General features: G+C 50.5%; 1 protein-coding gene across 20 annotated transcripts in view; it reads left to right on the top strand.

The window, feature by feature from the left end:
- The first annotated feature begins 14,990 nt into the window (after positions 1-14,990).
- Ptprf (protein tyrosine phosphatase, receptor type, F) overlaps positions 14,991-16,765 on the top strand; it is an 82,030-nt gene continuing 80,255 nt past the window's right edge. For 19 of the 20 annotated variants that reach the window (XM_039110175.2, XM_039110168.2, XM_039110167.2 and 16 more), the window contains exon 1: positions 14,991-15,130. The gene's annotated coding sequence lies outside the window, so the exon portion shown is untranslated. The remainder of the gene's footprint in view (positions 15,131-16,765) is intronic. The other variant, XM_063287879.1, reaches the window with a different exon arrangement.

The raw sequence follows: 16,765 nt of genomic DNA, 5'->3' as shown, positions 1-16,765 counted from the left end.
TCCCCTAATAAAAACTCAACTAAAATGTTTTACTGCCCATGCACAGGAGGATCCCTGAGAATCCCACTCAAATATCTATATTCCCAGGGCTGGCAAAATGGGTCAACATGTAAAGGTACTTGAGGCCAAAAGATCTCCAGGCCCCACATGGTGGAAGGGGAAAAACAGCTCTTGTCCCCAACGCACTCAAATATATAAATGTAGTTTAAAATTTAAGATAAAACCTATGCTCTTGCTCCCTCAGTACTCCCCTAGAGGCAGAGGTCAAACTTTTCTAGTTTGTAGCCATCCCTCCCCTCCTCCATCTCTCCACCGGCTCCCAGCTTTCCTGCCAGGCTGGCTCTGCCTCTCTACTGTGTGTGTCAGCCTCCTGCCAGCCAGAATATACCACTCAGCAAAAGAGAAGCCAGCCAAAGGGCGCTTTGCTCAACAAAAGCCCAGTCATTAGCTAAACAGCGAAACTAACCAAATATTATTCCTGGAGTGTGTCCTGGTGGGTCTCAGCTTGTCCTACCACTCCATGAGAGAGCTGGAAAAAGCTGGAATGTATCCTGCTTCAATCCCTGACCCACTGAGGAAAGAAAGAAAAAGAAGGAAAGACCGGAAGGAAGGAAGGAAGGAAGGAAGGAAGGAAGGAAGGAAGGAAGGGAGGGAGGGAGGGAGGAAAGAAGGAAGGAAGCTAAAAATTTGACTCCTCCGCTTCCAAATTCTCCTCTCTGCTCTCTGTGTGTGATGTGCAAAAGTCTATTTAAAAGTTATTGCTGAGAACGGGACAATGTTACTCCCTCGCTGATATTCCAGACCCAAACCTATATTTGTTCTCACCGCTCTCTGTGTTCAGTGCAGTGTGCAGTGATTGGAGCTTTCTCCAGGGTCAAAGATGGGAGCCTTGAGCTCTTGAGCGCTTGTGCAAGCACTAAGGGAGCAGGAAGACTCTATCTCTAACTTAAAAAAGAAAAAAAAAAAAAAGGTCCTGGAGGTCAAAGTCAAGGCCTTAGGCAAATGCTGAACTACTGAGCTGTTATTCGATCCCAGGAACCGTGTCTTTTTTTTTTGGTTTTTTGGTTTTGTGTGTGTGTGTGTGTGTGTGTGTGTGTGTGTGTGTGTGTGTGTGTGTGTGTGTTTGGTGTATGTATGTGTGTGAGAGAGTGTGGATCCACGTGCGTAGCCAGTGTGCGTAGGGGGTCAGAGGACAACATTCAGGGCTTGACTATCTCTCTGCTTCTGCGCATTGGTTTCTTGCTCCAGGCTAACTGGCCCCCAAGCTTTCCCTAATCCCAGTGCTGGGATTACAGATGCGACCACTGCACCAGGCTTTTTGTGGGGTTCCTGGATTTGAACTCAGGCCCTCGTGCTTGCAGGGCAAGGGCTTTTGCCTGCTGACTCATCTCCTCACTCCCCCCCCCCAAATGGTTTTTAATTTTATTGAATTGCAATTACTTTTTTTTTAAATAGCCACATAAAGATAGTGTCTAACTTGGCAGTCTAACGGGGGCTTAACGCCTCCTCGGACACCACAATCACGTTCCCTTTTCTCTTCTGGCTATAGGAAGCTCGGCTGTCCTCGGTATGCACCTTCCCATGTGTACCTTTGTGTGGACAGTTTTTATGCAGTGCTAGGGATTGAACCCAGGACCTTTCCACACACTAAGAACGCTTTAGGACATCTCTGTACTGGGATACATATTATTATAATCAGTCCATTTCTCTGAAAATTTTTATCTTTCTGTTTTAGCATTTAAGACCTATTTTTATTTTTTTAACTTTGTGTGTGTGTGTGTGTGTGTGTGTGTGTGTGTGTGTGTACATGTGCCATATGTGTGGGCACTCACAGAAGGCAGAAGTGTTGAATCTCCTAGAGACAGACTTACGAAAGATTGGTTGTAAGCCACCTGAACTAGATGCTGGAAAAAGAAGGAAGTGCTCAGGAAACCCCTGAGCCACCTCCCCAGCCTCTGTATTTGTTCTGAGACAGGCTCTTGCCATGTAGCCAAGGCTAACCTTGAATTTATGGCAACCCTCACACCACTGCTTCCAAGTGCTGGGATTGCCGGAACTGCTGCTGTACACCATCACACCTGATTTTTGGTTTATTTTTAATGTTTATGGTTCAGTGATTTCTGGTAAATTTATAAAGTTGTGCAATAGTAATCACAATTTAACTTAAAATTACGTACATCACACTAAAAGAATTTCCAGTCAGTCGCCGTCGATTACCACAGCCAACCACTGTCCACATCCTGCCTTTAAAATGTCTTCTTCTGAAAGTTTCACAGAAATAAAAATCACACAATCTGTATGTCCCTTTATAAAATCAAGTACATTTCTTATCCAGGCATAGCAGGGCATGCCTTTTATCCCAGCTCTCAGGAGACAGAGGCAGGAGGACCTCTGTGAGTTCAAGGCCACCTTGGTCTACACGAGGAATTCCAGGACAACCAGAGCTATGTCTCAAAAAAGCAACCAAATGAAAAGCATTACAGTTCTTCATTAAGTGTGTGTGTGTATGTGTGTGTGTGTGTGTGTGTGTGTGTGTGTGTGTGCACATGTGCTTATGAGAGTGACTCCCAACACAGATCAGAGGACAGCTTGTAGACTTCAGTCCTCTCCTTCCTTTGTATTGGAGCCAGGGAACAAACTCAGTTGTCAGAATTATAGCAAGTACCTTTACCTGCTAAGCCATCTCATCAGACACCCTCCTTGATTTAAACACACCCCCCCCCCTTGAGGAATGAAGCCAGGATCTGTCTGCTGGCCTCTGCCTGCTGAACTTTACATATATCCCAAGCCTACGATATGCCTTTTACATCCCGTCTCTTCCTCTGCGTGTGGTCTTCAGGGTCTTCCATGCCTATCGTTTGCCCGCCGTCTGCTCCTTTTATTGCTGAAGAGTGCAGCACTCTATGGATGTGCTACGTTTTGTTTAGCGATTCACGGAGTCATAAACATTCGGGTTGTTTCAACTTTGAGCCATTTCTGCCGCTTCTGCTCCTAGCATCACGTATCTATCCCTCTATAGGCGTAGGCTTTGATTTCTCTGGAGCAAATACCTATAAGCGACGTCGCAGGGTCGCGTGGTAAAATTATATTAAAAACCCAACAAGTCGCTTTTCCAAGTGCTGTAGCATTTCCCACTCCCAAAAGCCATAAGCGTGAGGAAGGCTCTGGTGTCTCCACACTCTCATCAATGCTCGCTATTGCCTGTCTTATTGATCAGAACCATTCTGGTAGGCGTGAAGTGCTGGCTCGATGCGGCTTTGATTCACACGCCTTCTTTTTACTGTGCCGGAGATTGTGTCCAGAGCTTGTGGACTAAGCAAGGTCGCTCTACTGAGCAAAAGCCCCAGCCCCTTTGCTCTGAATTCGTCTGATGACTAATGGTGATGCTAAGCATCTTTTTTCTCCTCTTAGACAGGGTTTCTCTGTGTAGCCCTGGCTGGCCCGAAATTCACTCTGTAGACCAGGCTCTCCCCGAACTCATAGAGATCTGCCTACCTCTGCCTCCCGTGGGCCGAGATTAAAAGGCGTGCAATACTACACACACCCAGTTTGCGCTGTTTATTAAATTAGACTTTCTAAAGCCTATTTTCTTTACTATTGTGCCTTTGTTGTCAGATCTAGGAGCGCCTTGCCCAATCAAAATCACAGACGCTTGATCCCATGACTCCTTAGGGTTTTGTAGGTTTGGTTCTTGCGCTGGTGTCTGACCCGATGAGTGGATTTTGGCACGAGTCTAAATTCACGTTTTTGCATGTAAGTATCCAGTTCTCTGAGAGCCATCCATTGAAAGGACAGTCCTTTCCTCACCAAATTGCTTGGGCACCTTTGTTTAAAAAAAAAAAATCAATTGGTCATAAATACAAGGGCTTCTTCCTGGACTCTGGATTCTGCTCCATTGATTCCTGAGCTTGTCCTTAGACCCACTCTCCTGATTACTGTCCTTGTATTCTTTCCCCCCTTTCTGTGTCTTCATATACTTATCTTTAATTTTATTTAACTGGGAGAATATATCATTCCCAAATTGATATTAGCCTTTGGCAAAAATGTAATTGAGGCTTCCTAAAATCAAACCATCAAGGCCTCTCTCTCTCGAACATCATTGCAAAGCCATTAAAGGGACTACAACCATATTCTTATTCAAACAAACCCCAAAGGGGATCAAGAAAGGAACAGACATCTACCCTTGCCACAATAATCGGATTTACTAATTCTCAGGGAATAGGGAAGACACATCGCTAATTAGGAAGCAGTTAAGGACTTATTTCCCGTCTCACTGTAGCTTTAGAATGTACTAGACTGAAGAAGTAATGTCTGTCTTTGAGCTACACGTATGAAAGTATTTTATTTAGCAGTCTGAATAAAGAAGCCAGCACAGGATAACGGGCAGTGAGAAGAAAGCCCTATACGGTGAGCCTCCGCCCACTCGAAGCTCAGGGAACAGAGAGCTCTTCCCTACTAGAAAGAGCTGTGAAAAGCAGTTCCAATCCCAGCATTACTCAGTTTTTAGATCTACCCTGCAGACATTACCCAGAGAAGTGACTGGGAAAACGGAAGGGCTTTGGGGAGGAAGGGATATTTTGTTCTGCTGTTGTTTGAAACAGGGTCTAACACACGCTGGCTTAGAATTTACTATATATACAGCCCGTGAGGGCTTCACAATTGTGGCAATCCTCCTGCCTCAGACTCTCAAATGCTAAGAGTACAGGTCTGAGCTAAAGGAGCTGGGAAAGAGACTCCTGAAAATGAAAAATTCTCTGTTGTGGGGGTGGGGAGGATCGAAGCACTATAGGTGAGAGGATGGGCGGGAAGGCCGAGATAGTTCCACAGTAAAGGGGCCCTGAGGACCTTGGTTCAATCCCTGGAACCACAGGGTAGGAGGTCGAGTGTCTGTATGGCGGAAGAGGTGGCAACTCCAGGGAAGATCCTATCCCCAGTGAGTTGTCCTCTGGTATCCACAAGTAACCTTGGCACACACATACCTCTCTCCATTCAAATAAATTCATCCGTTTAAAATTTAAAAGTCTTTAATAAAAAGAAGCCAGGCGTCTTCTCCCCCAACCCCTCTTGTGGTCCCCCCCCCCCCCGGAGCTGGGGATTGAACCCAGGGCCTTGCACCTGCTAGGCAAGTGCTCTACCGCTGAGCTAAATCCCCAACCCCCTCTTGTGTTTTTTTTTGGGGGGGGGCTGCAAAGGCTTTATTTTAAGGCCCACTGGGACCAGGTTCTCTGCAGCCCTGAGGCCACCAGACCAGGAGGGGCTAATTTATCCCAAGGACTGCTCAGTGAGGGAGGGGCTGAAGTCTAGTTTGTACCAGGACAACTTTTTTTTTTTTTTTTTGGTTTTTTTTCGGAGCTGGGGACCGAACCCAGGGCCTTGCGCTTCCTAGGTAAGCGCTCTACCACTGAGCTAAATCCCCAGCCCCTCCAGGACAACTTTTGACAGAGATGCTATTCTTTCCGGAAAATCAGGCACTTGTTGTTGGCTGGCATGTCCACCATCCTTTCCAGGGTCAAGCCACTAGCCTGGCCTAATTCCTCCAGAAGGGCAGTGTCACGAAGCCCCCACTCCGGGTTCCTGCATCTGAGGGTCAGGTCAAAGTCCACGTTGCTCTGGGGAGAGATCTTCCCATTGATGGCATAGGGCCCATAGGTGATCAACACAGCCTTGGTTTTGAGCAGGTGTCCTGCTGCTCTGAAGAGCCCCTCAGTGCAGTTCAGGGGGCTGATGTGGTTTTAAAACAGAGGTTTGCTTTAACTGTCGAGGCTGGCCTCCAGCTTGTGGCAATCCTCCAGTCTTAGCCCCCCAAGTGCTGGGTTTACAAGTAAGAGTCTCCAGGGCCAGCCTCATCTGACTTGAAATTCTTTTCCTTTTGGTCTTTGGAAAGTTCTGGCTATTACCCTGCTGCCATATTCTTTCTACGCCATGCGTTATCTTTCAAGGTAGATTATCAGGTCTGGAGTGCACCTCAGCTGATACAGGATTAGACTCCTTAGCATGCAGGAATCCCCTGACTGAAGCCCCAACGCCACATGAAACCTGGTGTGGTAGTGCGTGCCCCTAATCCCTGCCCTCTAAAGTGGAGATACGGAAGGTCAAGTGTTCAAAGGCTAGCATGAGTTACATGAGACCCCTCCCGAAACGAATCAGTTAATCAATAAAAGAAAATGTGCACACTTCTCTTTAAATCAAGTCACCTGTGATAGCTCACACTCAGGTGATAAATGACCTTGGAGAGGATAAAGGTGATGTGTTGGGGGGAGGGGGAGCGGTGCTGCTAGGGCTCAGGGAAGAAAGCAGAGTTTTCTGGAGATGGAACATCCACAAGTCCCAGGTGCTGGTCAACATCAAGAGGCGATCCCTGCGCAACTTAGGATTTTCTTTTATAAATTTATTTCTTTTTAGTTTATGTGCATTGGTGTTTCGTCTCCATGTATGTCTGCGTGAGGGTGTCAGGTCTCCTGGAACTGGAGTTTCAGACCGTTGTGAGCTGCCATGTGGGTGCTGGGAATTGAACCCATGTCCTCTGGAAGAGCAGCCGGTCCTCTAACCACCCAGCCATCCATCTCCCAGCCTGGCTTAGGCTATTTATACCATGGTGAACGAGTTCCTGACCTTGCAGCTCAAGCAGGACAGCAGACTGGATCTTCTTCAGTGATGAGCGCACTAAGAAGATATGGCTTGTCTAACTTTTGAACTTTTTAAAAAGTCCCCACCCTCGGTAGCGTGCGCGACACTATTTTCTAGTCTTCCTTCTGAGTGGCTTGGACTTTTCACAAGTGCCATGTGAAGCAGCAAAGATAACATCCGAATTATACGTTGCTCCTGTTTTATATAAATTAAGTCCATAAGTACTTAAAAGAAAGAGTTCTACTTCCCTGTTTAGGTTAGCTAAAACTCACCTATACTGGAGAGAGGTAACCTATATGAGCTTTCTCTGTGAGTGGGGTATAGACGTGTGCCACTTCACACATCCGGAGGTCAGAGGTCACCTTTGGGGAATCCGTTCTCTTGTACTCAGGTCAACAGATTAACATGGCAAGTGCTTTTACTGTCTCAGCCGCCCCTATATGAAATTTAAAGTATAATTTATAATGAACATACTCAAATCATGAGTCAAACCTTTTTGGCAGGGATCACCTCTCTTGAAGTCAGTCAGCACCTGGATTCTGATGTCCGATCCCCCTTCCCTGAGCCCTGGCAGCTCCCTCCTGCCCTTCCACATCACCTTTACCCTCCTCAAGACCCTCACCGGAGCCCGCATTTTGACCCAGCTCATTTGTTGGCTTACTTGTTTGAGGTGGGGTCTCAGTATGTAACCAGTTGGCTTCAAACTCATGATCATCTTGCCCCGTTTCCGAGGGCTGAAATTACAGATGCTGCCACCGGGCCAGTGTACCTAAAGCCCTTCTGAAAAAAAGAGGGAGGGAGGGAGGGGATATATATATATATATATATATATATATATATATATATATATATAGAGAGAGAGAGAGAGAGAGACTCTGAAACTCTATAAATCTTGGTTGAATGAAGGGATTGTGTGAGTCAGATGGCAGGAGCCTGAAGTGAGCAGGGCTTTTCCTTGAGGCTGCAGGAATAATGATCGGGGAGTGGCTTTTAGAGCGGGAAGGCACTGCCCAGCCTCTGCTCCGTGATTGTGGAATGGCAGCCTCCGCTGGGAAGGCTGCTGCTTCCTTGGTTAGACAGGAACTGGAGGGAAGCTTGTCTGAAGGGGTCTGAGAGTTTAAAGCACAAGGAAGGAAAAGTAGGGTTAGACAAGGGTAGGGCATGTGCCAAAGGAGGCCGTTGGGGGGGTGAAAGCTGGGCTTTCCTTGGAGAGTAGTCAGGGTTATCCAGTAGAGGAGACCTGGCAAAATGAGCTTGTAAAATGCTTCTCCAAGCCGATGCTATTAGAAGCTTGATTATGCTAATTCTAAAACCATCAAATAGCTTCTAAGCTCTAGAACCTAGGGTGTGCTCTGATTAAGTGCTTTACAAACACGATTTTGTGTCCTGCTTCCAATTCTGCTGTTTTATCCCCTTTCACAAAGAGGAAAGTAAAGCATTAGCGAGGGGAAGTGATCTGTGCTGTGGGTGTTACTCAGACCTCGGTCAGCAGCTCTTTAAATGTCAGGCTCCCTCAGCCAGCTGCTCGGTGCCCGGTGCCCGCTGCGTCTTGGGGGTGGAGGGTAGGATGGCAGTGGATGGGGAGTCCCTGAGAACTTGAGCATCCAGCATAAAGTTACTGTGCAGCTTCAAGGGGCCCCTCTTGGCTTCTGAACCCCTTCACCTGTGTCGCCTGGAACTCTCAGGTCCCACCCCACTTTCCACAAAAGGCCAGGCTCCCCAGTGAATAGAAACCTTCAGGGTAGTGCTTGTTGTCCCATGGGGAAGCTGACCCTGTATGTCCTCCTGGGCATGGGTGTGGTCCCCTGTGCACATCTCTGGGATTCCCGCCTCCTGAGAATCTCTGGCCTCTCTCTGCTGCATGCACTTATTCCTCTAGTTCATTCTTTCAAACACAGAACAAAATGAGTGTCAGTGTCGCTTGGTTGCTCCAGTGCAGACAGGAGAAGGCAGGAGGACTCATTCAGAGCTGGGCTTTTGCTATCCGGACATGATGAGAAAAAGGCGGGAGGCAAAGGAGCTTGGAAGACTGACAAGAGTGTCATGAAGCGTTAGGGTTTGGGACATAAGTTGGCCATGGAGGAGAAGGAAGGAAGGAAGGGAGGAAGGGAGGAAGGAAGGAAGGAAGGGAGGAAGGAAGGGAGGAAGGAAGGAGAGAGGTACTGCATCAGTGGGGATGGTGGGTGGGGGTGGTCACTAGCAGAGGAGCCTGATGTGACAGTGAGGTGCAGAAGGGACGAGGACAAGGACCAGTGTGTGCACTAAGAAGAGGGGGTTTGCAGCTCAGATGATGGAGTGCTCAGACAGGATGAATGAAACTTGGAGTCTGAGCTCCCAAACCACATACACTGCTCCTTGTGGCACTGGTCTGTAACCCTAGCACTCTGGAGGTAGGAGCAGAAGGATCCGAAGTTGCAGGTTATCCTCAGCTGTACAGAGAGTTTGTGGGCAACATGAAACCCAGGAAAAGTCGGAAAGATGAAGGGGGGAGACAGAGATGAGGAGAGGGAGAAGGGGAGGGGGGACAAGGAGGGAGAGGGGGAGGGGAGGGAGAGAGGCAGAGATCGATTCACACTTCTTATAAGAGATGGACGTTGCGACAGCAAGGACAAAGAACTGTGTAGCGGGCATAGATGTAACTCAACGTGGAGCACGAAGCAGCCAAAGGTGCTGGGAAGTCCACCAGGTCAGACACAACATGGAGGCACAGCCGATGGATATCATTACAGGGACTGGGGAACCCATATAATGCCAGATGCCACACTGGTGAGATGAGAGGCGGAGGCAGGAGAATCCCCAAAAGTTTATAACACAGCTAATGAGGCAAAGTGGTGAACAACAAGAGACGCTGTCACCAACAAAGCAAGGACAGACACTCGAGGTTGCCCTCTGGTTTCCACACACTCATCTGCATTCCCAGCCACATATACAATATACACACACAGAGACACAGACACAGACACACACACACACACATACCACACACACACACACAGATACACACACACACATACCACATACACACATACAATACACACACACAGAGACACAGACACAGACACAGACACACACCACACACACAGATACACACAGACACAGACACACAGACACACACACACACACATACACACACACAGACACACACACACAGATACACACAGACACAGACACATGGACACACACATACACACACACACAGATACACACAGACAGACACACACACATACCACACACACAGATACACACATACAATACACACACACAGACACACACATACACACACAGACACCATACACACACACATACACACACATATACATACACACACACAGACACACAGACACACAGACACATACCATACACACACACACAGACACACACACACAGACACAGACACAGACACACACACAGACACACACAGACATACATACACACATAAACACACACACACAGATACACACACACACATACCACATACACACATACAATACACACACACAGAGACACAGACACAGACACACACCACACACACAGATACACACAGACACAGACACACAGACACACACATACACACACACAGATACACACAGACACAGACACACACACACATACCACACACACAGATACACACATACAATACACACACAGACACACACGCACACACACACACAGACACACAGACACATACCATACACACACACACATACACACACATACACATACACACAGACACACAGACACATACCATACACACACACACAGACACACACACACACAGACACAGACACAGACACACACACACACACACACACACACACACTATCCACACAGAATGTGATTCAGAAGAGGAAGTTAGTGATCATCCAAACCTGATCTGCAGTGGACCCAGAAGTGAGCAAGAGTTGGGAGAGTGAAGGTGGTTGCTGGGGAGATGGAAGGAATGCTTCAGTCTCTTCCCGTGGAGGGGGTGTGGGCCTGAGGGAGGGAACTTTTACTCAGGGCAGGAGAGCCTTGAGCACGACAGAGAACAGGACGCAGCAAAGAGGAAGCCTTGAAGGAACCAGAGCATCTGCGGGACAGCAACCTCCAGTCCCTTAGAAACTGTGGGGATGGGCAGGAAAGAGCAGGTGTGGGTGGCTTCACTTGGTGATAAGGACATTAGGGAGTCCTGCTAGGGTGAGGTCATCAGCAGCTTGTTCCATTGAGAAATTAGCTCCCGTGTCATGCCCCACCACAGTGACTCACTGGCAAGGAAGCAAAGACATTAGCCAGGCTTTTGTGTTCTAGAAGCTCGGCCTTTCTCTCCCATCTGTACCGAGGAAGGAAAACTGGCCGTCTGATAGTTGTGCCTTCTGAGATCTTCCTGACATTGGAGGCATGCAGGAGGGTAGGTAAACCGCATTGTCTACCACAGCCACCCTGAAAGCGACTGTGGGTGGATGAAAAACAAAACAAGACAAAAACCCAAAACACCAAGGACTAAAGGCTGCAACTTTGGGAAGGGTCTATAAAAGGAACTGCCTGTGATGAAGGGGGCCTGGGACCGGGAAAGGGGGGCCTTGGAGAGGGGGCAGTGCATAGTGGAGACCCCATTACAGTGATGGTCAGTGTTTGTGTATTTGTTTAAATCTCTCCCTGTCAGGCTCGGGAGCGCAGATGGACCAACTTTGGGGCTGTGCAAAGCCCCAGAATTCTTGCACTTTCGGCAAGGAGAGGGTAAAGGCAGCCACGAGAGATAACAGAATTCCTGCTGATCTGGCGGGGTGGGGACTCAGGCTGAAATGTAATTTGATTTCAACCAACTAAGCGATGTACTGACGTCATGAATTTGAGGGGCATCCAGTGGGCCCCGGGTCTGGACAAAGGGTGAGTAGTGAGTGGGAACCGACATCTGGTGCTCGCCTCACGCTGCACCCTGGGGCTGGAACACAGCAGACACAGAGCTACCAGGAGACGTCACTTGGCCTTCACATATGAGCACAAGGACATGCCTCCCAGCCAGGCCTAGGAGCAGGGCAGTGGGGGCAGGTCCACATGGACCCCGAGCTCAGAGTTTGTCAATCTGGTCTGAGACTTGGCTTTGTTTCCTAACGTGCGATCTAGTCCCAGCCCCCTGAGATTTTTCTCTCTCACCACATGGCCCCAGGCCCAAAGCCTCTGCTTTCATTCTCTTGAGTTTGTGTGCAGCCAGGTGCTACACATCCTGAGATCAGAACATGGTGGTTCCAGGGTTCTTCTGCCCACCTTCACATATACTACACTAAACAGGGACCAAAAGGTGGGTGAGGAATGGGACCGGTAGCAATAGTTTGAGAGACTGAGATGCCCGTGGTGGCTGCAGTATGTATCTCTGAATGAGTCTGCTGCCTTCAGCCATGGGGTAGCGGAAGGACGGGGCTCCTGCCCTTCTACCTGTGAGTGTCACAGTCACTAAACTGGGTAGAGAGAGGTCCAGGGCCACCAAGTAGACCTCACACTTACTGACATTCAGGGTGGTAAGCCGAAAAGACAGATGAGCTCCTCTTTCCATAGACGCCAGACCCACTGAAGACTGAGGTGTGACTGTCTGAGCCCTGGTGAGGAAAACTTTCTTCACATGGTCACTCACATCTGGTGGCTCCTTGTGAACAGAAGGGGAAAAGCGACCTTTACTGCTTTAATAAATATATACCAGGCACTCGCTGAGTGTCGGCGCCCTTGCTCACCACTGGAATAAGGCAATGGAGGAAGCAGATACATCTCGCCTGTCCTTACAGTCTTAGATGAGGGAAACATGTAGATGGAGATGGTGATGACTTAGGTGGGGTAACTCACTAACCCAGCCCAAGGCTTAGTGTGGCTTCCTGGAAGAAGCCAATGTCCTTAGCAAATATGACAACTTTCTCCAGGTCCAGTAAGTCCTGGAGAGGCGGGGGGCTATAACTATGCACAAGAGCGAGTTTGGCTTTGGTTGGGTTAATGTGAAGGTCAGAATTAATCAGCCTGTCCTCATTCTGTCTGTCTGTCTCTCTCACAAAGTTTACAGGACCGATGACCACCTGGGAAGGAGATCTGTATTGTTCCTGGACCAGGGACTGAGTTCATTGCCTGAGATGGATGGGGGTAGACCTGAGATGGGAATTCTATTTTTCTGAGGGACAACTGAGAAGCACTATAGAGAAGGTGCTTGGTGCAAGGACGTGGAGCTCACAAGAGGGCCATGGAAAGAGGCAGGAGAAGGGGGAGAGTTAGTACTGAGGCCTGGAAATGCAGAGACGCGGCAAAGTAATTGGAAAAGCAGTGGTCATGAAGGGCAGTGTAGGCCAGGAAAGCCAAGGAAAAGAGCTGTTTCCAGAAGTCAGCGAAAAGGAGGTCGAAAATTATATGTTTTTAAATTGGGGAACTAAACAGTCAGAGTTCTGAAAAACAGACAGAATATATTTAAAGATGCATAAAAATTGCAGCAGCTCTCCCACAGCACAACAAAATTACCCGTGGGTGAAAAACCGCTGCCTGAGGAGTATTCGTTTTTTGATCTATTTGTCATCTGGGCTGAATTGATTCTCGGAAGCCAGTCCCATCGCCTTTTGGTGCACCAGGGGGCGCACTCGCACTGCTTGTGAATACAGCGCCAAGACAAAAGCTGGCTGTGATTTAGTTGTTCCCCCTGAACTTGATCCCTCAACCCAGATCCCTCAACCAGCAAGTAACCACTAAGAATCCAGGAGCCTTAAGAGTCCCCAGATCTTGTTTTTATTTCTCATCTGATTTTAAATTCACAGGAGAATCAGAGAGATGCTAAACAGAGATAAGAGCCCTCACAAAGGATCTCACCTGACCCCAGGGCAGTAGAGGCCAGGAGGGTCTCACCTCTCGCCTTAATGGTGAAGCCTCGTGGTGTGGGGTTGGGAACAGAAAAGGGCTGGTGCGTCCTTGGTGACTTTCTAAGTGATAGTTGCATGTGTGAGGAGACTGAAGGCTTTGGCACTAAGGCTGGCTCCTGTTAAGAGATCACCAAGTCCCTATAAGCACAACTTGGAATATAAGCCTTCGAGGAAGTTATTAGTTTAGTCCATAGCAGTCCCCGGCACTGCATACACTGGACATGGTAGCAGATGCATTTGAATTTGGTTTGGGGACTATGAAATTCAGATGCGAGTGGATGGTTTCAGGTTGGTATGGCTGTCTGAAATTCAATGCTAAGATTTAGACTGAGCCTGGTCTTGAGACTGAGGATCAATTTATATCTGCTAGAATTAGTGTAATGTTGGGATATTGGTCAGCCTCTGGATGGGGTTGACCTCAGATCAGAGCACAGGGGAAGGACAGTACAGAGAAAGGTTTGTGTGGAGTTTCTGCAAAGCCAGTCCTATCTTGGGCTGCAGAATTATTAGTGTTGGATCAGGCTATTGTACAAAACGATGACAAAGGGGGGGGGTTTGAGGTCAGTGTCTGTATTAGGGTGTGTCTCCCCCCCCCACCTCCCCACCCCACCCCGTGCCACCCTGTGACACAGTTCTGATTTTGCTATTGAAATCGAGAGTTTCAGGGTTGGAGCGCTCATCAGTCAAGAGCAGAGGATTTGAATCCAGTTCCCAGCACCCACATTGGGTTCCTCACACCCTCCTGCACCTGCACCCACTAGGCACACATGCATATGCAAGCACACACTCACACAAATAAATAAATAAATAAAGTCTTTTTTAAAAATCAGGAATCTCAGTGGGGAAATGTTCTTGTCTGGGATAGAAATAAAGCACGGACTAGGACATAGGAAAGCATTGTGGTACAGTGTGAGGCAGAAAATTTTAGGATTTTCTTGGGGGATAAAGGATCTCATTAGCTATACCGACTCCATTCAGACCAAGGGTTGGGGCTGCTAGCAATATCAGACTTAGGCCAGGTAGGAGTAATGAAGCCATTTAATGCTAGAATCTGTAATCGGCGTCAATACACAGTAGGGGTTCAGTTAAAAATTTTACTTTTTCTGATTGCTAGGCAAATATTGGGGTCTGAACTCAACGTTAGGTTCAAAGGTGGCTGGCTCTGGACTGTGTTGGCGGCCGGGAACCCTAGAAAAGTATCATGTGAGAATTTGGGAGGGTCTGGACTTTTGTGTCAGAGTTTGGGTCTATCCACGCTCAACACTAGGTTTAAGCTCAATTTTGGCGTTCTAGGCGGTTTAGACTTGGGGTTGGTCTGCAGCCTCGTTGGGCCTACAGCTCCACTCCTCTACAAGCGAGAGTGCACGAGGGGAGGGGCGGCGCCGGGGACGCGCACGGCAGGGGCAGGGACGCGGGCGCGGGCGGGCGGGCGCGCGCGGCTGGAGCTGGCGCGGGAGCGGTGGCGGCGGCGGCAGAGGCGGCGGCTCCGGCTCCAGCTCCGGCTCCGGCTCCTGTTAGGGCGGCGGTGGAGGTGGCGGTGGCGGTGGCGGGAGCGGGCGACGGCGGCAGCGGCGGACTGAGAACGGCGGCCTCAGCGGCGCGAGGCGGGGACATGCAGACCGACGGCCCCCGGAGAGGCGGTGAGTGACCCCGAGCCCCCTTCGGGCCCCTCGATACACGGCCCTTCCGCGCCATCCCCACCCTGCCCCCGCGTCCGCGGAGCTGAGCCGGGGGCGGGCCCGGGGGCGCCCGGAGGCCCGGCCGCGCCCCCACCTGCCGCGCCCGCGATCTCGACCGAGCTCCCGCCGCACCTGAGCCGCAGCCCGCGCCCCCCGTGCAAAGTTTCCCCGCGCCGGTGGGCGCCCGGTTCCCCACCCGCCGCAGTCGCGCTCCGGGGGGCGGCCTTCAGCCTCCCCCGCCGGCCCCGGGCGGGTCCAGGCCGCCTCCCCGTCCCACGGCGCCCCCTCCCCGCCGGCGGAAGAGCCGCAGCCGACGCCGGGTCTCGCGGGCAGCCGGGCGCACGTGCGGCCCCGGGACGAGCGGGGCGTGAGTTGCGAGCCCCCCTTCCCTGGTCTCCGTGCGGAGCGCGGGCCGGGGAGGGGCCGGCCGGGCGGTCCCAACCCCCACCCCGAGCGCGCCCTGGAGGCCCCAAAGCGGCTCGTCCCGGGAGGACGGGTGCGCTCGGACCCGCTCCGAAAGTTCACTCAGTCGCCTCCCGGCGTCCCGCCCTGTCCCGTCCCTTCCTGGTGTGCCCGGTCTCTAATCTCTGCGCCCGCGTCTTCGTCTCGGCGCATTTCTCGGTTTCCCTAGGTGTCTCCGGTTCCCTGTGTCGCTTGCTGCCTCCCGATCTTACTCCCTGCGGTCCCAGCTTGTCCAGCTGTGGTTCTCTCTTCCTTCCCAGTCTCCAGGTTCTCTCCCCGAGTATCGGGTTCTTTCTCCCTGGTCTTCCTGTCCTCTTTCTCCAGGTCTCCGTGTTCTCTTTCCCCAGGTCTCCGTGTTCCCTCTCCCCAGGTTTCCATGTTCCCTCTCCTCGGGTCTCCGTGTTCCTTCTCCCCAGGTCTTCCTGTTCCTTCTCCCCGGGTCTCCCTGCTCCCCCTCCCCGGGTCTCTGTGCCTCCACGTCTCTGTAGCTCCCTCCTTAGGTGTCTCTCTGCTTGGTGTCTCTGAATCCCCCTCTGTCAGGCCCCCTCCCCCACTACTCTGGAATGCGGCCCCTCTGGTTCTTCTACCCCCGGAGGGGGAGGGGCTAGCCCTTCTCCCCATTTCACCCCCTCCCTCTGCAGGGCCCCTGAGTTGGAGCAGGTGGGGTGGGAGCCCTACCTGCCTGGAGCTGTGGAATGGGAGGGAGGACCACCCTGAGAGCAGCCTAGCCGGGCCTGGGGATGTTGGATGACCAAGGGTTGTCGTTGAGGAAGGCTCCACTTCTGCTTCTGAAGAGACCAGGATGGCATCCTGAGTGACCTGGTGCTGGCTCTGGCCTGGGAATACGGGGAAGTGTTTTATGGTGGGAAACCTGGAAAAGGAAGCGCAGTGGTAGTTCCTGGATGAAGGGCCCAGTCTGGGATCCTTTGGGAGGTACCAGGAATCTGATAGGATCCAGAGGAGAGGTCTGACAGGAAATCTGGGGGATTCTGTTTGGCTCCGTATTAACTCTTGCTTCGGGGAGCGTGAAAATCCCTGTTTTTACAGATTATGTGAATCTGCCTAGGGCTCCAGCGACTCCTTAAGAACAAGCCTTCATTCTCAGCTAGGGCTCAGGCCACACACCCCATAGGC

The sequence above is a fragment of the Rattus norvegicus genome, chromosome 5, assembly GCF_036323735.1.
Source record: "Rattus norvegicus strain BN/NHsdMcwi chromosome 5, GRCr8, whole genome shotgun sequence".
In the NCBI taxonomy this organism is placed as follows: Eukaryota; Metazoa; Chordata; class Mammalia; order Rodentia; family Muridae; genus Rattus; species Rattus norvegicus.
Note: the sequence above shows the minus strand (reverse complement) of the source record. Positions and strands in the feature narration are given on the sequence as shown.